The following is a 23,076-nucleotide window of genomic DNA, read 5'->3' as shown; positions in this document are numbered from 1 at the left end:
TCTGTGGAACACCACTAGTCACTGACAGCCAGCCAGAAAAGAATTATTTTATTCCCACTCACTGCCTCCTACCAATCAGTCAATGCTCTAACCACGTTAGTAACTTTCCTGTAATACCATGGGCTCTTAACTTGGTAAGCAGCCTCATGTGTGGCACCTTGTCAAAGGCCTTCTGAAAGTCCAAATATACAACATCCGCTACATCCCCTTTATCTATCCTACTTGTAATCTCCTCAAAGAATTTCAACAGGTGTGTCAGGCAGGATTTTCCCTGAAGGAAACCACACTGACTTTGTACTATCTTGTCCTGTGTCACCAAGTAATTCATAACCTCATCCCCAACAATTGACTCCAACATCTTCCCAACCACTGAGGTCAGGCTAACTGGTCTATAATTTCCTTTCTGCTGCCTTCCTCCTTTCTTAGAGAGTGAGGAACATTTTCAATTTTCCAGTCCTCTGGCACCATGTCATACTCCAGTGATTTTTGAGTATCATCACTGACTTCTCAACTGCTGGAACAGCAACACCGAGTCAAGCCTTGGTTTGGGAGCCTTGCCCGAGATGAATCCAACTTCACTAAATCTGTGACCTTAAGGTATGCAACAGCAGCAATAGATTTATTTGACACATCATAGAAGATATAGACCTCTTTCTTTTGTGCTGTAGACAGTGAAATTGTTGTATAGGGTCTTGGAACTTTCAAGCCTTTAAGATCCTGAAGGGAAGAACACCACCACTGCTACTGCTCATGTTTCCTTTTAGGTAGTCAGACATCCCATCCACAAGTGTCCTAGGTAAACGTGAATCATCCCTGGATACTGACTGGAGCAGCAAATCCAAGAGGTTCAAATAGGCTGTTGATAGTTGAAAACATGCCACAACATGTGATGGGTCTGTTGGTTCATCATCCTGGAAAGTAAGGGTGTTGGTAGCGAGGCCCCCTCCAAGACCCAGACTACACTGCATAGGAGGCTGGTCCTGTCTAAGATGAAGGTTTTGCAGATCTTTGGCTAGATCTTCAGATGGGAAACATTGCACAGCCTCATCACTGTTGGATGCGATCTTATGCAGCCTGAGATTAAACTGTGCCAACATGCCTTGCATTGTTTTCAGCACATTAACTGCTTCTTCGGCATGGGAAAATGATTTAAGACTATCATCAATATAGAAATGCCTTTTTACGGTAGGTACCTTAGTGCATCAGTCCTGAATTCCTTCTCTCACTTGATAGTTGTCTTCTTAAGGCCACAGTTTATCATAGCTGGGGAGGGACAGTTACCAAATACATGAACTCTACTTCAAATACTCCAGAAGAATCTTCGTTGCAATCTGGTGAATGTGTTATCTCAGCAAGTTTGTTCCTGAAGAATCTCTCCATGAACTCCTTATAATCATCTTTCATTTCTGGTGTCCTTCCCAATGTGTGACTGAGGGGCATAAGTCAACTGAGGCCCTGATCGCTGTTATTTGGTAGGCATTGCCATGGCAAGTGAAAAGGAAGGGGAGCTTCCCAACTGTTTGACTCATCTTTACTATATTCTCTGTTCGTGATTCGAAGGAAGACTTCATCTTCAATGGAAGTTCCCAGCTTATAATCATCTTCCAAGTGACAGAAGACCAGCTTGCCTAAATCTGGTTGAGCAGAGTTAAGCACTTGGTTTGTTTATCTACTGTACACTCTTCTCTTTCATAGCGATTCTGTTCTTACAACATCTGAAATGAATAGGGCATCATTCTCCAAGACATTAGTCTTAAATGTGCTGACAGTAGGTTGATGAGCACCAGCGACGCAGACTTCACCCACTATGACCCAATCAAGTCGCTGGGAATAATTTATGTCGTGCCAACCATTGTGGGTGTTTACATACCTTATGTGCACAGATGGTTTCTCTGACAAGCAACAGGAGATTCTCAGCAGAAGAGTCAAGTGGGGGAGATTTTAAAGATGTGAATAACCACGTGCAACTTGAGGAGTTGGAATTCCATCCCTACTGTTGGGAATACGACTGCAGTCAAAGTTCAAAGGAAATTTGTTATCAAAGTAGATATATGTCACCATATACAACTCTGAGATTCATTTTCTTGCTGGCATTCTCAATAAATCCATAATAGAATAATAACCATAATAACTTACTAAGGTTTTGCAAGAATAAGCAGATCTATCTCCTATTGACCCCATGACAAATCTATTGGCTCTTTTTCCAGCAGTTACTGATGTCTTTAGAGGGCATAGGGCAACCGAGCTTTCAATACTAAATATGTCAAAGAATGTTGATACCGCCAATAACGCATTGCTCTGATCATCTAGCATCACACATGTCTTTATTCTTTTTACCTAGGATGTCTTTTTGAGTGGAATTTGACGAGATATATTATAGGGTAGGATTTGCTTTGGAAGCCTTTTTCTCATACGCCTGAGTACGAGGAAGTCGCTACATGTGATGGATACTCAGCTGGATTCCTACTGTGCTCAGCTGTGGTGCCAGTAGTAGCCCAAGGTGCTGGCCCTAAAAGAAATGCCAATATGCGTGTTGATCACTGTTGCACTCAATGCGAGTCTGATAGCTCTGCAGTCTTTTGCTTGGTGTGCCATTGAAGCACATCATTTGAAACATTTCTAGAGGAGTGCTCCTTTAGAAATCACCTCTGGGCTGCAAGCAGTTTTGCTCTGAATTCTCTGTGTTTCCTTAACAATTCAAGAAATTTCTTAAAAATTAGATTTCTTATGGACTGGGCATTGTCTATCAAGGTTCATGATATATAGATCTCTACTTTGCTTTAGTTGACCATGATAGAGGTTTCGGTTTTCCATCCTTTTGTGGAGACCTCTCTTTGAATGATGTGTTACTGGAAAGTTGAGGCCATAAAACAAGGGTCCTTCACATTTCTGCATAGTAGCAGCTAAAGAGTGAAAATAGGGGATAGGGGGCATGATGCTTCATTTACACCTGAACCCTTCAGTTATCCATTGTTCTTGTGTGTTGTTTTGAAGTTTCTCCACTATAGGGTTTATTTTTCTTGCTGTGTCCAAGTAACTCAGTCTTAGTAAGTAACCCTCATTATTTATGGCTTTCTGTTCCGTCAACAGATCTGCAAACTCCAGTATCTTCTGATGGTCTTTCTGTAAGAGCTCTGGAAAATTATCGACTCTGATGAAGAAAGATTCTTCAATTTCCTCCAGAGGGCCAGAGCATGTGTCCAGCCTCTGCCACAGCATATATAAACCCTTAGCTGAATTATGAATATGCACTGCCCCAGCCCTTCTTGCATGTGGCAAAGCTTCCCCATCAAGCCACTTACAGAGAAGGTCCAGCCCTTTGCTATTTAAGACTTCGTCGTTGCACAGCATTCCAAAAGCTTGCCTTCCAGGACAGCTAACAGACAGACTAACTGTCAAACACTTTTAGTTCTGCTGTGATTAGGTCTCAGCAAGCTAGGTACCAAGTCGAATCTAATCCATCTGTGGCTCCTGAATGATGGCATTGCGGAGATGGTTTGTTAACTAAGGATGAGATGGATGGAGGTTCAGTCTGTCCGCATCTGTGCAGATGCACGGACGGTTGCGTGGGGGGGCAACCAAATTTTGGTAGGAACTTCCACGAGCCATCTCTACCAACAGTGTCAAACTCTTTGGTTAGATCAACAAATGTGACATAGAGGCTTCTTTGCTGCTCAACACATTTCTCTTGGAGCTGCCTCAGTGAGAAGATCATGTGCACTGTACTACGGCCTGTTCGAAAACCACACTGGCTTTCTGGAAGGATGTTGTCACTGATGTTGGACACCAAGCGTCTAAGGATGACCTTCACAAGGCATTTTCCCGCAACTGACAGAAGAGAGATGCCACGGAAATTGATGCAGTCTCTCTTGTCTCCCTTGTTCTTGCAGATAGTCACGATTGGTGCGTCGTTGAAGTCTTGTGGTAGTTCTGCAGTTCCCCACAACTTTGTGAACAGCTGGTGCAGGCATGATGTCAGTGTGTTACCACCACACTGGTAGATCTCGGCTGTGATACTGTCGGACCCTGGTGCTTTGTTGGGTTTTAGCTGTTTGATGGCTTTGATGACCTCGTGAAGAGTAGGGGAGCATCTACTCGAACAGTATGTGTTGAGGGTGTACTCTGCCCAGTGCTTCATCGGTGATGGTTCCTGGTCTGTTCAGCAGCTTGTGGACGTGTTCTTGCCATTTTTTCATGTGCTCTGACTTCTCAGTGAAGATGGATGTACTGTCCTTGCTCAGGAGCTGTGAGGTGTGAGGAGGTGCGAGGTGTAGGTGTTGCTCAGTGAAGATGGATGTACTGTCCTTGCTCAGGAGTTGTGAGGCGCCTTGTTCTGATGGACCATACACAACCTCGATTGCTTCATAGAAGCTTCTTGAGTCATTACAGTCAGCGAAGGCTTGTAACTCCTTGGCCTTGTTCACCCACCACTGGTCTTTCACAGCTCTGAGCTGCCTCTGCAAAGCTGATTTTGCACTCAAAAAGGCACGTTTATTGGGACTTGAGTTTGAGTGTCGAAGAAGAGCCTGGTGTGCAGCTGCCTTAGCTCTTAGAAGGTTTTGCACAGATTGGTTGCTCTCATCAAACCCGTCGTGATGCTTACGCTTGACTTTCCCCGAGGTGTCCTGGGCAGCGCTGTAGACCGTTTCTTTGAAGGCATTCCAGTGCTCAGTGATATTGTCTGGTGGATTCTCAGTCAGTCTGCTTAGAGCAGTTTCCATAGAGGATTTCAGGGCGTCAGCACATTCACGGTGTTTCAGATTGGTGGTGTTCAGTTGTTCGGGTGGTTTGGCAGCAGTCAGTCTGCGTGGAGGATCGGTCGATAGACATAGATCCCACCACACCATCTGATGAACAGTTGAGCACTCAGCACACTTAACTCTGGTGTCAGAGATGTCTCGTTGTCGGGTGATGATATAGTCAATGAGATGCCAGCTTTTAGATTGTGGATGCATCCGTGTGCAGTTGAGCTTGTCTGGCAATCTGAACTGTGTGTTAGTGATGCACAGTTTGAATTCTGTGCACATCGAGAGGAGCAGTAGACCGTTACCGCTACTGCTGCCAACCCCTTGGCGTCCAATCACACCAGGCCACACAGTGGACTCCTTGCCAACCCGAGCATTAAAGTCTCCCAGCAACAGCAGCTTATTGGAAGTTGCCACGTTACTGTTGGTGGTTTTCAGCTCACTGTAGAATGCCTCCTTGTCTTCACTGGGATTAGTCAGAGTTGGGGCGTAAACATTGACTATGGTGAGGTGGTGCTTTCCTTGCAGAGGTGTACGCAAGGTCTGGATTCGGTCATTTACAGCAACAAGTGGGGTTGGTAGCTTTGCTGCGAGGCAGTTCTTGATAGCCAAGCACACACCAGATTCTCTGTTCTTCTTCGGGACTGGCGGACCAGAAGAATGTGTACCCTCCTTTCTCTTCACAAAGCGAGTCGGGACTCCTGGAGAGCCGCAATGTCCATGTTGTAGTCCTTGAGCACACGAGCAACCAGTGCAGTTCATCTCTCTGGGCGATCAGAGTTAGCATTGTCCCACAGAGTTCGTCTGTTCCATGAGGCAATGCTCAGATTCTGCTTGTGATTCTTACCACTAGGGTTGGACAACCCACCAGCCGCGGCAGACTGGCCAGGTTGGTGTGAGTGGGCTTTGCTTGAGCCACCTTTTCTAGGCCCTTCCCTAATTGTAGGGTGAGCAGTGCCTCCCTAACAGGGCTGCTCAGACGCAGAGGGTGCTGCCTCAAGGGATCTCTGCTCTGTAATCCATGTGTGACCACTCTCCCCCTGCCGCCTGCAAGCAGGCTTGTGACTACGGCTCCCGGCTGGTTAAGCCTACCGCTTTGCCACTTGTCGGTCACTACAGGACTTGGGTGGGTTGAGGATACCCCAGTCCTCAGAAAGGCACAGCGTGTGTGTGGATGGATTTTAGGTGAGTAGGGGGTTGCACAGGTCCCGACCCATCCTCTCGACATCCCCTCCCGGATCCAGCGGCATGGTGGGGTCCAAGATGGCTGGGGGAGGTTCTGTTGCGGTGAACGGCCAGATCAAGCTCCGATGCAAGGGAATGCCCTTTCCGCGCTTCACGTCACGTGTTTGCTAGATGGCCGTTGACCCTACAAGAGGGTTCATCCGCCCATTGACAGGTCTTGTTCTTCGTCCTGCAGGGTGTCTAGCCACCCTCCTCACCAGGCAAGCCTGGTGGGGGAGCCGGTTTTGTCACCGACCGCCCGACCGTGCGACAGGTAGTACTGGGTTACACGGTACCAGTGGCACTCAGACGAGTCACCTGACCTGACCTCCCACTGTTCAATCATGGTAGTGTTACTGTCTCTGGAAAAATCTGTGGTTCCCTCATTGACCTAATTGGCCAACTCCGAACCCACATGCAAACTTACAGCGTAAATTTTATTATCAAAGTACATGTATGTTACTGTACACTACCTTAACTTGTACTACCATGAACTATCAAGTCCTTTTCAATCCCAAACGACTGCCAAAAAAGACTAAACTACAGGGACAAATAAAAAATCAGTTTCATCGTGAGAAATTATTTTTGGCTGGCCTGTTCTCACTGCAGTTGGTAAGGATGAGCTAAACCCCACCCAGTTGCTAACCATCTGACACAGGAAACAATTCCAATGTGATTTTTTTCTACCTTGAGCCACATTTGATCCATGAAGGTTCAGAAAGTGTCATAAGGGTCCTTCAGCACTGAAGAATGCCAAGTAGCAAATACAGAGCCATTAAGCATCAGTGATTATCCCATAATTAAATGAACATTTGGACGTGTCTTCTATATATTCAATATTACTCCACTATTTAACAGTGGAAGTAAAGAAGCCACAGCGTAATAAAGCAGGTACAGCATAGTAACAGGCTTTTCTAGCCCAATGAGCCCACACTGCTCAGGTACACCTATGTGAGAATTAACTTACTAACCCATATGTGGGCGATCAAGGTCTATCTTATGACTATGCTTGTTCTTGGCAAATTTTTCTACAGGAGTGGTTTGCCATTGCCTTCTCCTGGGCAGTCTCTTTACAAGACAGGTGACCCCAGCCATCATCAATAGTTTTCAGAGATTGCCTGTCAGGCGATAGTTGTCACAAAACCAGGACTTGTGATATGCACCAGCTGCTCATACGACCACCGACATCTACAGGCGAGCAGAGGGAAGGAATGCTCATATCTCCTGTGGTAGAGTTGTATGTCCACCCTGCCACCCATTCCAAGTGAGTACTTTCGTTATCCAGTTGAAGGTGCCTTTCCTCCCTTTGCACCAGACCACAGACTAGGCCTCTTCAGAAGCAGCAGTATCCTATACATATCACAAAGGGGCATGACTAGCACAGACTCGGTAAATTCAAAAAGATTTATTTATGGCCTTTCTTTCATGACATCAACTCTTTACAGCCAATTAGGTAGTGTGTAGATTAATTTAATCTTTTATTATTTATTTTCATTTGGTGATAGAGCATGGAATGGGTCCTTCTGGCCTTTGAGCCATGTTACCTAGCAACTCTGATTTAACCCAATCATGGGACAATTTACAATGACCAATTAACCTACCCAGTATACCTTCAGACTGTGGGAGAAAACCAGAGCACCCAGCAAAAACCTATGGGGGGGTGGGGGGGTAGTCTCAGCAGAGTGGTTGCCATACCAACCTGTGACACATAACTGAGTTGCTCTTTAATGTCCAGTCCTGGGTAAACCCAGAGGTCCTGAGCTACGTACAGATGAATGGGCCTGCTAAGGCTTGCTGTGGCACTTTGTGTAACTGGCCACACTTGATGCAATTGAAACACAATGACATCTCGCCACTGGCCACTCCCAGCTCATTCAATCTGGGATGCGAGCAGGTATCCCAGGCAGCTGCATACCTGCCTGGTGATCAGCACGTTCCCTCAGGGCTGGCGCTCAGCGATACTGCTTCTCTTAAGCAGCTGATAAAATAAATGCAGATAATTATGGTTCGGGTTTCCCAATTTGATTAATGGGGGAGGAAGGTGGAGTTACACTCAGCTGAAGCTGCAGGCCTGGAATTCTGCAAGTTATATATAGGCATCTATTAGTCTCGAGAGACCATGCATTTGCACCTTGGAAAGTTTCCAGGGCACAGGCCTGGACGGAGTTGTATGGGAGACCGGCAGCTGCCCATGCTGCAAGTCTCCCCACTCCACCCCACCGATGTTGTCCAAGGGAAGGGTAAGGGCCGATACAGCTTGGCACCGGTGCCGTTGCGGAGCGATGTGTTAAGTGCTTTGCTAAAGGACACAACACACTGCCTTAGCTGAGGCTCGAACTTGTGACCTTCAGATCACTAGACCGATGCCTTAGCCACTTGGCCGCACGCCAACACTCTGCAAGTTAAACATTAAATAATGACCCAATTCCAAAAATGAAAGAGCATTTGGGATTTTTTTAACAGACAGAGCCTGCAGCAAAATCCATACGTTCCAGTTCATACAACACAGAAAGAGGCCACTTAGCCCATTGTAGTAATACCTGCCAAATGTGGATGAGTCTATACAGATATAGCATGAAATTAATTCAATTCATTCTCGCTGACCAAGATACCTGTTCAACCTAGTCTTGTTTCCCTACGTTTGGCCACTATCCTATTAAGCATCCATTTTTCCATTGATCCTACATGTCCCATTTTATTTACACAGGAGTCTATAAAACAGACTCTTTAGATAGGAACATAGATAAGAAAGGTTCTGAGGGATATGGGCCCCCACTTCTTATCCCCCCTCGACCATCCCATGTTACTTCACTCCTGATGAAGGGTTTCGGCCCAAAACATCGTCACTGCTTCCTCCCATAGATGCTGCCTGGCCTGCTGAGTTCTGCCAGCATTTTGTGTTTTAATTTATTTCCAGCATCTACAGATACACTCGTGTTGAAATTGAAGATCCAGTTGCACAGAGAGGTTTCAAGGCCAAGGTCTTGGAGCTTAGTGATTAGTTTTGAGGGATGATAGGCCAACAATACTTCCTCTGTTGTTAGGAAGTATTAATACCAGTGCTGTTTATGATACAGGACTGAGGTATTTTTTTTTCTGTACTGTCTAACTGCATTGTCTTCTCTCACTTCAGAGTGAGAAGCCCATGTGTACCAAACAATCTCTAACTTGTTCAGTTTTGACTCATAAATAACCTCAGGTTATCTCACAGCCTGCACCAAGACAAAATAGCAGGGAGTCCGATATTTAGCCTAAAGCAGCACTATGTGCTTCAGCTAAGATCCTACTGATGTCAGATGCCCCTTTGATTCCCTTAATGACTATTCGCCATCCATAGATCATCAGGCACCTGGTTGTCAACAGTGAACATTACCTCTCTTATCACATCTTAGCATTCCTGGGCTGGATAAATCCAGTGCTCTAACTTCAGAATGCATCTCTGATAAAGTAATGAAAATGCTTTATCAAACCTTCATTCCACAGGGTCCCCGCCTCTAATTTCTCCACACTCTAGTGGTTTCATATCTCTCTGCACCACATTGAGGTCGTGCCAGCTCACAGAACAATTTCATTCCACTGCTAGTTTTCCCTGTGATCTGTTCTCCCACACATTCCCATCATCTCACCCCAACGTCCCAATTCTACCAGTCGCCCATCTTCCAGTTTCAATGTACAGTAGCTGATTAACCTACTAAACAGCATGTCTTTAGGATGAGGGAGGAAACCAGATCACCCAGGAAAGAAACCCTCACAATCACAAGGAGAATGTGCAAAATCCACTCCGGGAGTGCCGGAGGTCAGAATCAAACTGGAAACACGAGGAAATCTGCAGATGCTGGAAATTCAAACAACACACACAAAATGCTGGTGGAACACAGCAGGCCAGGCAGCAACTATAAGGAGAAGCACTGTCGACGTTTTGGGCTGAGACCCTTCGTCAGGACAAACTGAAAGGAAAGATAGTAAGAGATTTGAAAGTACTGGGGGGGGGGGGGGTTTGGAATGCGAAATGACAAGAGAAGACCAGAGGGGGTGGGATGAAGCTAAGAGCTGGAAAGATGATTGGCGAAAGTGATACAGAGCTGGAGAAGGGAAAGGATCATGGGACGGGAGGCCTTGGGGGAAAGAAAGGGGGAGGGGGGAGCACCAGAGGGAGATGGAGAACAGGCAGAGTAATGGGCAGAGAGAGAGAAAAAAAACAGAGAACTAAATATGTCAGGGGTGGGGTAAGAAGGGGACGAGGGGCATTAACAGAAGTTAGAGAAGTCAATGTTCATGCCATCAGGTTGGAGGCTACCCAGCCGGTATATAAGGTGTTGTTCCTTCAACCTGAGTTTGGATTCATTTTAACAGTCATGGGTAGACATTTCGGAATGGGAATGGGACGTGGAATTAAAATGTGTGGCCACTGGGAGATCCTGCTTTCTCTGGCAGACTGAGCGTAGGTGTTCAGCGAAATGGTCTCCCAGTCTGCGTCGGGTCTCACCAATATATAAAAGGCCACACCGGGAGCACCGGACGCAGTATACCACACCAGCCGACTCACAGGTGAAGTGTCGCCTCACCTGGAAGGACTGTCTGGGGCCCTGAATGGTGGTGAGGGAGGAAGTGTATGGGCAGGTGTAGCACTTGTTCCACTTACAAGGATAAGTGCCAGGAGGGAGATCGGTGGGAAGGGATGGGGGGGGACGAGTGGACAAGGGAGTCGGGTAGGGAGCGATCCCTGCGAAAAGCAGAAAGGGGGGAGGGAAAGGTGTGCTTGGTGGGTGAATCAAACTGGGGTCACTTGTAGCTGCACCAGTGTACTTTCCGGGAGGGCTGTTTTCACCACGTAATGAGAGACTCAGCACTGACCTGGGTATGTTAATGCTCCCTTACCAACACTGGGTCATTTCCTACCTATTCCGTGTCCATCCAGCTTACCTAAGGGGTTAAAAGGTTTGTGATAGAGCCAATGGTGCATGAGAGGGAACCAGTGGATGAGCAGGGAACCTATCCAGGGGTGTAGGTGAAGGCTTTCAGTTAGGCCTCAACCTGGGCCTTCTAGTTTTTCTCCATCCAGCTGCTCCAAACTTACTGCACCTTCCCCAGACAGTGCCCCCTCCCACTAGTCCACCCAGGGTCTCTTCCCATTTATTCACACCTACCAGCCCTTCCACCATCATTACCAAGTCATCGTCATCCCCCACTTAGTTCCAATATCCCATTACCCACATATCCATCAATTTGGGTTTCCTCTCCCTTTGATCACCTTCCTATCCTCACTCCCAGTGGCCCATCAGCTCTTCCTTAACAGTTCCACCTATCCCTTACCAGAGGCTGTCTGCTCTTCCCAAACACCCCCACCCCGCCCTCATCTGGCTCCATCTGAAAATCATTCACAATCACCTGGTTCCATCTCTCACCTCCCACCCTTTGCTTCACCCGTCCCTCTCACTTCAGAATCCACCTATCACCGCTCATCTCCGGATCCAATTATCACTAGCCTCAGTCCTCCCTCTCACCTCTTTATACCAGCTACCTCCCCTCATTCTATGAATGGTCTCGACTGTCCATTTCCTTTCAAGAATGCTGCCTGACTCGCTGAGTTCCTCCAACATTCTGTTAGTGGCTTTCTGCCTTCCTTCTGTACTTTTGATGCAGATGTAGGGTTTTGACCCAAAACATTGCCTCCACAGATGCTGCCTGACCCAATGAGTTCTCCAAGCAATTTGTTTTACGCTCCAGATATGAGCATCCACAATTTCTTGTGTCACCCTGTGAGGTGGCTGCCACTGGATGGCCAGCATTTATTGCCCATGCCTAATTGCCCACAACTTCTGGTAGCGATTCTCCCAACCCGCTGGTGAGATTGCACTGCTACGGAGAGAAGAGACTGCCTTTTTATCGCTGGTGAGATCGCTCTGTTACAAAGAATGTTGCCCAGGTTTTCTGTGTTTTGGATGTGGACTTGGACTATGGACATTTTTTCAGAATTATGTTTTTTTTGTATTCTGTGGGTTTCGCCTGATCTTTCTCTTTTTTTGTGTGTGGAGGGGAGGGGATATTAGGAGGTCGATGTACCTGTTTAATTTTTGGCTTTTTTTGTGCAGGGAAGAGGGATTTGGGGGTTGATGATCATGCTGTCGTTCTTTTCTTTCTAGGTTTTGTGGCTAAGTGGAGAAGAAGAATTTCAGGTTTCTATACTCTGATAATAAATGCACCTTTGACCCTTTGAACTAGAGCTGTTTGGTCAGCGTGAAAAATTATCAAAGGAGAAAACCTAGAATCCAGTCTTGTGTAACCCCCGGCTCGCCCAGCTCGCGTTGGTCTAGGGGAATCAGTCGTCGACCCCGCCAAACTGGGTAATCACGTTTGTGTGGATGCTGTGTAGTGTACCCCCCCAGTTACAAACCCGCAACGCAAAATATCAGACAGTACACCATATGTAATTAAATGATAGACTTCACGAATCTTAATCTGAATATAGGGTTAGTAATGACATTAAACAAAACAAAAAAAAAGGCCCAAGTCGAAGTCAAAGTCACGTTGGAGCTCACTCAGTAGTCATCCTTCCACCATCCTCCGAACGTCGCCAACTCTTGGACCCTCAGATCCCAGTCCACTCCGTCTGGTGATCGACCAGCTCTGTGCACACGCATCCTCCCTCTTCATCTCTCCTAGACAAAAGACCACGAAAAACCCGGCTCACAGACACACACAAAAGAACAACATATCTTCCATTGTATAGCCACTGAATTCCAAAGTCCCGTTGTCTCCAGTCATAACCCAAACATTACTGCTACAGAGAAACCATTACCTTAACAGTGGAACATTACATAGAAGCCATTACATTAGTCTTAGCAGTGAAACCTTATAGTGTGTTACACTTGGAAATGATATGTCAAAGCAAACAAAGCACAAAAGTGAGTGAATTCATTAAATTAACCATGAGAATAGAATGGATTTGTCGACATTTTATAAGCCCCATTTAGTAATGAACGGAATCAAAGGCATAAAATGCAAGGAAGCACTTTGAGCAATTATCACAATGAGGGTGATTAATTAGATGAATTCCCATGATTAAAATTTTAAATAAAGCCTGAAATGGACAGAGGACTAATGAACTAAAATGATGAGAAGTGGGAAATGGTTCCTCATGAGGCCAATTCTGTCAGGGCAGCAAAGAGTCACAGCTATTAGTTGTTCTGTATATTCACTCAAGGGATGTGGTCTTTGGAGTCTGAGCCAACATTTCATTGGCCATCCATAGATGCCGTGGAGAAGGTAGCAAGGAGCTGCCTTCTTGAAATGCTTGAGGTGTTGGTGCATCCACAATGCTGATAGTGAGGCAGCTCCAGGATTTTGACACAATGATGGTGAAGAAACTGCGATATATTTCCATGTGTGTGGTTTGGAGAGCAACTTCCCAGTGGTAGTGTTCCCATGCTTTTTTCCCTATTTGTAGCTGGTAGAGGCCATGAGTTTAGAAGGTGCTACCTGAGGAGTTAGCACTGATGCTCCACATGTCCAGAGACCTGGGTTCGATCCTGACCTCGAGTGTTTTCTGGTTAGAGTTTGCACATTTTCCTGTGGCTGCATGTGATTCGCGGGGTTCCTCCTGTTACCTGCCTCCTCCCCGTGATAAATGATCATTTGAGCCAGAAAAGGGCTGGAGAAAAGACAGAGGGAATGGAATATCAATGGGCCTACCTTCACACAATACAAAACATTCCCTTCAGTCCACCAAGTAGGTATCGACAAAGTTGCGCCCCTCTCTGAGCAGAAAATTTCTTTACACAATCTGAAAACCGTGTGGCATTTTCTCAGAGCATTGTATAAAAGAAAATCCCAGCTGTGTGGCAACAAAGTCTATGTGCACAGAAGCATTTCAGTTATAGCACAGCCACGCAGCTTAGAGAGAACAGTGCATAGCAATCACCGAATACCCATTACAAAAATACTACACTAATCCCAATTTTATAATTCTTATCAGCTTCCACTACCCCCCACCTCCATTCCACAATTCTCCCTACCACTCATGCATGCACAAGTGGCATTTTACCGCAGCCAACCAACCTACCAGCTTGCATGTCTTTGAGAAGAACTGGAGCACTCAGAGGAAGCCCAAACAGTTGTCATGACAACGTGTAAAGTCACACCAACAATATGCAAGCTCAGGATTGAACCTGGGCCACTGAAGGGTAAAGCCGAACTGCACTGTTGTGCCTTCCAGAAGATAATTGTACAATGTAAGTTACTTTTTAGAGTACAAAAGTGGCCAATAAAAACTCAAAGAGGAGTATGATCATGTGACTAAGTTTCAGGATGACAAAGAAATCAGGAGAGGGAATGAGACTGATTGTTAACCTGGTGAAGTTCCCAAAGACTAGAAAATGGCTAATGGCATTCAATTGTTTAAGAAGGGTAGCAAGGACAGGCTAGGGAACTACAGGCCAACCAGCCTGGCATCAGTGGTGGGAAAGTTACTGTAGGAAATTCTGAGGGTCAAGATTCACTAGCATTTGAGTAGACAGAATCTGATTGGGAGAAATCAGCATGCCTTTGAGTGTGAAAAGTCATGCTTGCTGAATCTTTTAGTTTTTTTTTGAAGAAGTAACCAAAGAGGCAGCTGACAGTAGGGTAGTGGTGTCATCAATTGGACTTGAACAAGCCTTATGACAAGTACCTGTGTAGTAAATTGGTCTGGAAGGTTCAGTCCCATGGCATCCATGGAATACCAGCTAGGTTGAAAGGAAGAAAGCAGAACATGGTGGTTGAAGCCTGTTTTTTTTTTGGAATGAAGATCAGTGACTAGTGGTGTGCCTCTGGGTTTGGTATTGGGACATTTGTTATTCATTTACTGATGTAAATGATTGGACACAAATGTGCAAAGCTTCATCAGTCAGTTTGCAGATGACACAAAATTAAGAGGTGTTGTTGGTAGTGAAGAAGATTATTGTAGATTACAAGGGGATCTTGATCAGCTGGGGAGGTGGGCTGAGAAATGCCAAATGGAGCTGAGTGCAGATAAGTGCACTGCGATGCATTTTAGAAAGTCAAACCAGTGTAGGATTTATACTATGAATGATAGAATATTAGAATTAAAGGGGAATTAACGGTTATGGGGAGGAGGCAGTGTGGTAACTTCTACTTTACAAAAAGACCACTCGACAACTTGATGGCCAAAAGAGCATCTTTACCTGGGATGGCAAATGATATTTACAATACAGAGGCTTCCGGGTACCTCGTGCAGCCTGGGTGGAGGAACTATATACAATGCATACTGGGAGTAAAAATAGCGGAAGTAAAGACCCCGCCAACCCCGGATCCCACCTCTTGCTACCAACAGCTTTCCGATTAGTATTAACTTACTTTTAATAATACTCACATTACAACAGACAGGTAGGTGGAGACGAGTCCATGGTCAAGTCAGCCATGATCGTATTGAATGGCGGAGCAGGCTCGATGGACCAGATGACCTACTCCTACTCCTACTTCTTATGTTCTTATGCAGATAGTGTAGTGGAACATTAGATGGTGTAGTGGGGTAGTAGCTCATTAGAAATGGTATCAGAGGTAGGCAGACATTTAGATGCTGGCCTTAATCAGTCAGACCTCTGAGTATAGGAATTGGGACATAATGCTGCAGCTACATTAAGTCATTTGTGGGGCCACGCTTGAGAGTGCTGTATTCACTTTAGGTCATCTGATTATAGAAAAGATGTGGTTAAACTGGAAAGAATATAAAGAATAGAGGATGTTGTCAGAACTAGAAGGCCAGAGTTATAGGGAGTTAAATGGAGAAGTTGTCCAGGCTCGGTCTTTATTCCTCAGATTGTAGGAGAATGAGGAGCGATATTAAATTTATGAGAGGCATAGATGGTAACAGTCTTTTCCCCGAGGCAGAGGAGTCTAAAACTTGGAATTATTGGTTTCAGGTGAGAGGGGAAAAAAAACATCTAAAAGGGAGCAGAGGGAAAACTTCATCACACAGATGGTGGCAAATACTGTTATGGAATAAGCTGCAAATGGAAGAGTAACACTTAAGAAGTATTTGGATAGGTACTTGGAAGGATATTGGCTGTATGCATACATTTGGAATGAGCTAAGTGATCACTGTGGTCAGCATGAACAGGTTGGGCTGCAGAAATGGTACCCATGCTACATTGCTCTATAGCTCTGTCTATGGCTCCATGATGAGATTGCTCTGATAGGAACCAGAAGGGCTGAAAGGGGCTCGTCCTGCATCGGGAAATTGTTAGAAGCTATTATGAAGTATATTATAACAGGACTTTTTGATAAGCACAGGGAATCAGGCACAGTCAAAAGGGTCGAGTGGAGGTGAAAACTTTACCAATATTTTGGAAATTTTTTGAATAAGGAACGTGCTGTGGATGAAGGAAAAAATATCCAGAGGTTATTTGAAAAGGTACCTTATCGAATGTTATTGTACAAAAGCTCATGATATTGGAGGTGATGCCAATTTTTGCCCTTTTGCACAGGTTCGGTGAAAAACTTACAGAAGTGTGGCGAGGAGATTGGCCAGCTATGGGGAAACTGGACATAGGGATGGTCTTCTGCTTGGAAAGATAGACTGAAAGGTGTGCTGTTTGAATCAGTGCAGGGGTCTGATTGATCACAATTGATATAAATGATCTATGAAGGCACTGAAGATTCAGATACAACATTTGCTGATGACACAAAGATTATTTGTGGAAAGGAAATAAGAGGCTACCAAAGGATATACAGCACTGTGCAAAAGTCGAAGGCTTTGGCACAGTAATGTATTTGACAATGCGGAGTGGCGAGTGAGTTTGTAAATCTGGCTGGAACAAAGGATGTTGGGAATGGCGAGGGTGGAGTGCCACGGGAGGGATGTGAGGCAGTTGGCAAAGAAGGAGTGCCAGGGGTTGGGGTGTGGCATGGTTTAGGGAAAGTCATTTGATTCCAAACAATTAGTTTATTGACCATTACAGAATGTCTCTCTGGTGCTTCCCACTCTCTCCTGTCTCCCTTCCCCTTTTCCCAACCATGATTGCCCCCTCCCTGCCTCCTTCCTACTCTCAGTCCACAATATAGATCCATATCAGAATCAGCCTTATCATCACAAATGTATGTCATAAAATTTGTTTTTTTTTGCAACAACAATGCATAAAATTACTACAGTACTATGCAGAAGTTTTAGGCACCCTAGCTATATATGTGCACCTAAGATTTTTGAACAGTACTGTAGATAAATGAAGTAAATGGACAAATATGTTACAATTCAAGTACAATGTTAGAAAATGTTTTCATTCTGACTTGAAAAAGAAAAAAAAACATATGGTTTAATTGGAAAGTTCACATATGCAAGTGGAACTGATGGAGAATTGGGAGGATGTCATTAGGGTGCTTAAAGTAAAGGAACACTTAAGAGGCAGTGATCATAATATGACAGAATTTACCCTGCAGTTTGAAAGTGAGAAGCTAGAATCAGATGTATCATTATTATGGAGTAAAGGCAACTACAGAAGAATGAAAGTACAGCTGGCCAAAGTTGACTGGAAGGGAACCTTAAAAAGGGTAACAGTAGTGCAGCAATGGCTGGAGTTTCTGAGGGCAAATTGGAAGGCACTGGATAGATACATGCTAAAAAATGTGGCATTCTGAAGAGAAGATGAGGCAACAAGGGAAGTCAAAGACAGCATAAAAGCAAAAGACAGCATAGTATACTGCAAAATTTGTTGGGAAGCTAAAGGATTGGGGGATTGAGAAGCTTTTAAAAACCAGCAAAAGTAAAACTGCAATAAGGAGAAGAAAAAGTTGAAATATGAATGTAAGCTAGCCATAATATAAAAGATACCAAAAGATTTTTCAAACATATAAAGAGTAAGAGGGAGGTGAAAGTGGATATTGGATCACTGGAAAATAATGCTAGAGAGGTGATAATGGGGGACAAGGAAATGGTGAATGAACTTAGTAAGTATTTGGCATCAGTCTTCACTGTGGAAGACACCAACAACATGCCAGAAATTCAAGTGTGTCAAGGGCAAAAGTGAGTGTAGTTGCTATTACTAACAAGAAGGTGCTTGAGAAGCTGAAAGGTCTGAAGGTAGATAGATCAGCTAGACTGGATGGACTACAACCCAGGGTTCTGAAAGAGGTAGCTGAAGAGATTGTGGAGACATTAGCAATGATCTTTAAGAATCACTAGATTCTGGAATGTTTCCAGAGGTCTGGAAAATTGCGATTACTCTACCCTTTAAGAAGGGAGGGAGGCAGAAGAAAGGAAATCATAAGCCAGTTAGCTTGACTTCAATAGTTGATAAGATGCTGGAGTCCATTAGTGAAGAAGAGGTTTTGGAATATATAGAAGTACACAATAAAATAGGCCTAAATTAGGCATTACCTCTAATCCAGATGACCTTCCTAGTGAACCTCATCTGCACCCTCTCCAAAGTCTTCACTTAAGACCAGAAGACATAGCTGCAGAATTAGGCCATTTAGCCCATTGAGTCTGGTCTGCCATTCAAACTTGTCTGACTTGTTATCCTCCTCAACTTCATTCTCCTGCCTTCTCCCCGTAACCTTCAACCAGAAAAAGGTGATTCAGAAACCCTCTGCTCCAAGGGTGTCTGGAGGCTCAATTACCATGTATATTCAAGATATTTCAACAATGTTTTGGATATAGAAAGTAAGCAGGGAGTCTTTACCTTTTTGAGTTGTACAAAGGAATAGATAGGAGAGGAACAGATTTGGTCTTTAGTCTTTTCCCAGGGAAAGACTAAAGGGAAGGTCGCAGCAAGAGGCGGAGAGGGAAGAGGTAAAAGAAGCTCGGAGAGAAGCTTTTTTGTAAACTGATCGCAGCAAAGAAGCTAGACTGCACAGGCGCATGATGTAGCGCGCCAAAGGTTTAAAAAGGAGAGGAAGTTTTCAATGGTTATTTAAATCGTAGCAAGAGACGGAGAGGGAAGAGGTAAAAGAAGCTCGGAGAGAAGCTGTCCACGATATCTCGGATCGAGTTCTCAGTATTCTCAAGAGGGAGGGTGAGCAGCCGGATGTTGTGGTCCATGTAGGGAACAATGACATGCGTAAGAAGAGTGAGGAGGTCCTGAAAGGTGAGTTTACGGAGCTAGGTGCCAAGTTAAAGGACAGGACCTCTAGGATAGCAATCTCAGGATTGCTTCCAGTGCCACGTGCAGGTGGGTTTAGAAGTAGTAAGATAGTGCAGATCAACACGTGGCTGAAGACATGGTGCAGGAGGGAGGGCTTCAGATTTATAGATAATTGGGCAGTTTTCTAGGGAAGGTGGGATCTGTTCTGGCAGGATGGTTTACATCTGAATTGGAGGGGGACAAGTATTCTTGCAGGTAGGTTTGCGAGAGAGACTCCAGTGGATTTAAACTAGATATGAGGGGGTAAGGGGAATCAGAGTGTAAGAACAGATGTATGGGAGAAGGAAGAAAAAGACAGTAAAGTTCTTTGTACTGTTTGAGATAAACAGAGAGGAAGAGGTGGAAAATTTCTTAAATGCATTTATTTTAATGCTAGGAGCATTGTAAGAAAGGTGGATGAGCTTAGAGCATGGATTGATACCTGGAAATATGATGTTGTAGCTATTAGTGAAACATGGTTGTAGGAAGGGTGTGATTGGCAACTAAATATTCCTGGATTTCGTTGCTTGTCAGAGAAAATATTACAGCGGTGCTCTGGCAGGATTGATTAGAGGGCTTGTCTAGGGAGACTATTTGGGTGGAATTGAGGAATGGGAAAGGTGTAGTAACACTTATAGGTGTGTATTATAGGCCACCTAATGGGGAGCGAGAATTGGAGGAGCAAATTTGCAAGGAGATAGCAGATATTTGTAGTAAGCACAGGGTTGTGATTGTGGGAGATTTTAATTTTCCACACATAGACTAGGAAGCCCATACTGTAAAAGGGATGGATGGTTTGGAGTTTGTAAAATGTGTGCAGGATAGTTTTTTTGCAGCAATACATGGAGGTACCAACTAGAGAAGGGGCAGTGTTGGATCTTCTGTTAGGGAATGAAATAGGTCAGGTGATGGAGGTATGTGTTGGGGAGCACTTCGGGTCCAGTGATCACAATGCCAGTAGTTTCTATATAATTATGGAGAAGGATAGGACTGGACCAGGGTTGAGATTTTTGATTGGAGAAAGGCTAACTTTGAGGAGATGTGAAAGGATTTAGAAGGAGTGGATTGGGACAATTTGTTTTATGGGAAGGATGTAATAGAGAAATGGAGGTCATCTAAAGGTGAAATTTTGAGGGTACAGAATCTTTATGTTCCTCTTAGGTTAAAAGGAAAGGTTAAAAGTTTGAGAGAGCCATGGTTTTTAAGGGATATTGGAAACTTGGTTAGGAAAAAGAGAGATATCTACAATAAATATAGGCAGCATGGAGTATATGAGGTGCTCGAGGAATATAAAGAATGTAAGAAGAATCTTAAGAAAGAAATTAGAAAAGCTAAAAGAAGATATGAGGTTGCTTTGGCAAGTATGGTGAAAATAAATCCGAAGAGTTTCTACAGTTATACTAATAGCAAAAGGATAGTGAGGGATAAAATTGATCCCTTAGAGAATCAGAATGGACAGCTATGTGTGGAGCCGAAAGAGATGGGGGAGATATTGAACAATTTCTTTTCTTCGGTATTCACTAAGGAGAAGGATATTGAATTGTGTAAGGTAAGGGAAACAAGTAGGGAAGTTATGGAAACTATGACGATTAAAGAGGAGGAAGTACTGGCGCTTTTAAGGAATATAAAAGTGGATAAATCTCCGGGTCCTGACAGAATATTCCTCGGACCTTGAGGGAGGTTAGTGTAGAAATAGCAGGGGCTCTGTCAGAAATATTTCAAATGTCATTATAAGTGGGGATGGTGCCAGAGGATTGGCGTATTGCTCATGTGGTTCCATTGTTTAAAAAGGGATCTAAGAGTAAACCTAGCAATTATAGGCCTGTCAGTTTGACGTCAGTGGTGGGTAAATTAATTGAAAGTATTCTTAGAGATGGTATATGTAATTATCTGGATAGACAGGGTCTGATTAGGAGCAGTCAACATGGATTTGTGCGTGGAAGGTCATGCTTGACAAATCTTATTGAATTTTTTGAAGAGGTTACTAGGAAAGTTGACAAGGGTAAAGCAGTGCATGTTGTCTATATGGACTTCAGTAAGGCCTTTGACAAGGTTCCGCACGGAAGGTTAGTTAGGAAGGTTCAATCGTTAGGTATTAATATTGAAGTAGTAAAATGGATTCAACAGTGGCTGGATGGGAGGTGCCAGAGAGTAGTGGTGGATAACTGTTTGTCAGGTTGGAGGCCAGTGACTAGTGGTGTGCCTCAGGGATCTGTATTGGGTCCAACGTTGTTTGTCATATACATTAATGATCTGGATGATGGGGTGGTAAATTGGATTAGTAAGTATTCAGATGATACTAAGATAGGTGGCTTTGTTGATAATGAAGTAGGTTTTCAATGTTTGCAGAGAGATTTAGATCAGTTAGAAGAGTGGGCTGAACGATGGCAGATGAAGTTTAATGCTGATAAGTGTGAGGTGCTACATTTTGGTAGGAATAATCCAAATAGGACATACATGGTAAATGGTAGGGCATTGAAGAATGCAGTAGGAATGCATTAGGAATAATGGTGCATAGTTCCCTGAAGGTGGAATCCCATGTGGATAGGGTGGTGAAGAACGCTTTTGGTATGTTGGCCTTTATAAATCAGAGCATTGAGTATAGGAGTTGGGATGTAATGTTAAAATTGTATAAGGCATTGGTAAGGCCAAATTTGGAGTATTGTGTACAGTTCTGGTCACCGAATTATAGGAAAGATGTCAACAAAATAGAGAGAGTACAGAGAAGACTTACTAGAATGTTATCTGGGTTTCAGCACCTAAGTTACAGGGAAAGATTGAACAAGTTAGGTCTTTATTCTTTGGAGCGTAGAAGGTTGAGGGGGGGACTTGATAGAGATATTTAAAATTATGAGGGGGATAGATAGAGATGACATGGATAGGCTTTTTCCATTGAGAGTAGGGGAGATTCAAACAAGAGGACATGAGTTGAGAGTTAGGGGGCAAAAGTTTAAGGATAACACGAGGGGAAATTTCTTTACTCAGAAAGTGGTAGCTGTGTGGAACGAGCTTCCAGTAGAAGTGGTAGAGGCAGGTTCGGTAGTGTCATTTAAAGTAAAATTGGATAGGAAAGGAATGGAGGGTTATGGGCTGAGTGCAGGTCAGTGGGACTAGGTGAGAGTAAGCATTCGGCACGGACTAGAAGGGCCAAGATGGCCTGTTTCTGTGCTGTAATTGTTATATGGTTATATGGAATGGGATCAAAAACTACCGGGTGTGAGTTTAAGGTGAGAAAGGAAAAATTTTATAGGGACTTGAGGAGAATCCTTCACACTGAGGATGTTGTGTGTGTAAGCGGTTTCTTCTTTATGTTACTGTGTATGTTAATCAAAATGGCTTCTTTGTTATGTTAAAAGTAAATGTTTATGTTAACTGGTGAGAGAGTGCTTTCTCGTGCAGCTTGTTTGGGTTATAATTACTGATAATGAGAATTGTATTCATTTGTTAACCAATTGAGATAGATGTTATTCTTTCTTGTGGGTCTGTAAGCTAGTGTTGTGTGGGCTTTTGGAGAGGTGGAGGAGAGATCGAGAGGAAGACAGACATGCTGGGAGTGCTCTGGTCGATCAGTTCGGGTAGTCCTGAGCTACGAGTCGGGGGGTCGGAGCGGATCGCAGGGAAAGAAGGAAGGTACCGAGCTCCAACTGTGTGTGCACAAAGAAACTGAACTTTGATAAGTCTGGCGCCTTTTTTTTTGTTTCCATTCATTCCTGTTTGTATTGTATCATTATTAGTTTCATGGTCCAAGTAAGATTTATAAAGTGTAATTTGTAAAATGTACATTGCGTGATGGCTGATGATTGATGTCTGAGGCCGTATCAGGTGGCTTTGCACAGCAACCGACACAACCGTGAGACGAGGTTGGGCGGGGGACGAGGTCTCCACTAGATGTGTACGAGCCGATATAGCTGAGCGTTACATGTGTTTGGAGTAAGCTGCCAGAAGAAGTGAGGGAGGCAGGTAAAGTCTTTTCAGAGATACATGGATAGGAA

Source organism: Hemitrygon akajei, chromosome 9 (assembly GCF_048418815.1).
Source record: "Hemitrygon akajei chromosome 9, sHemAka1.3, whole genome shotgun sequence".
NCBI classification, from domain to species: Eukaryota; Metazoa; Chordata; class Chondrichthyes; order Myliobatiformes; family Dasyatidae; genus Hemitrygon; species Hemitrygon akajei.
Note: the sequence above shows the minus strand (reverse complement) of the source record.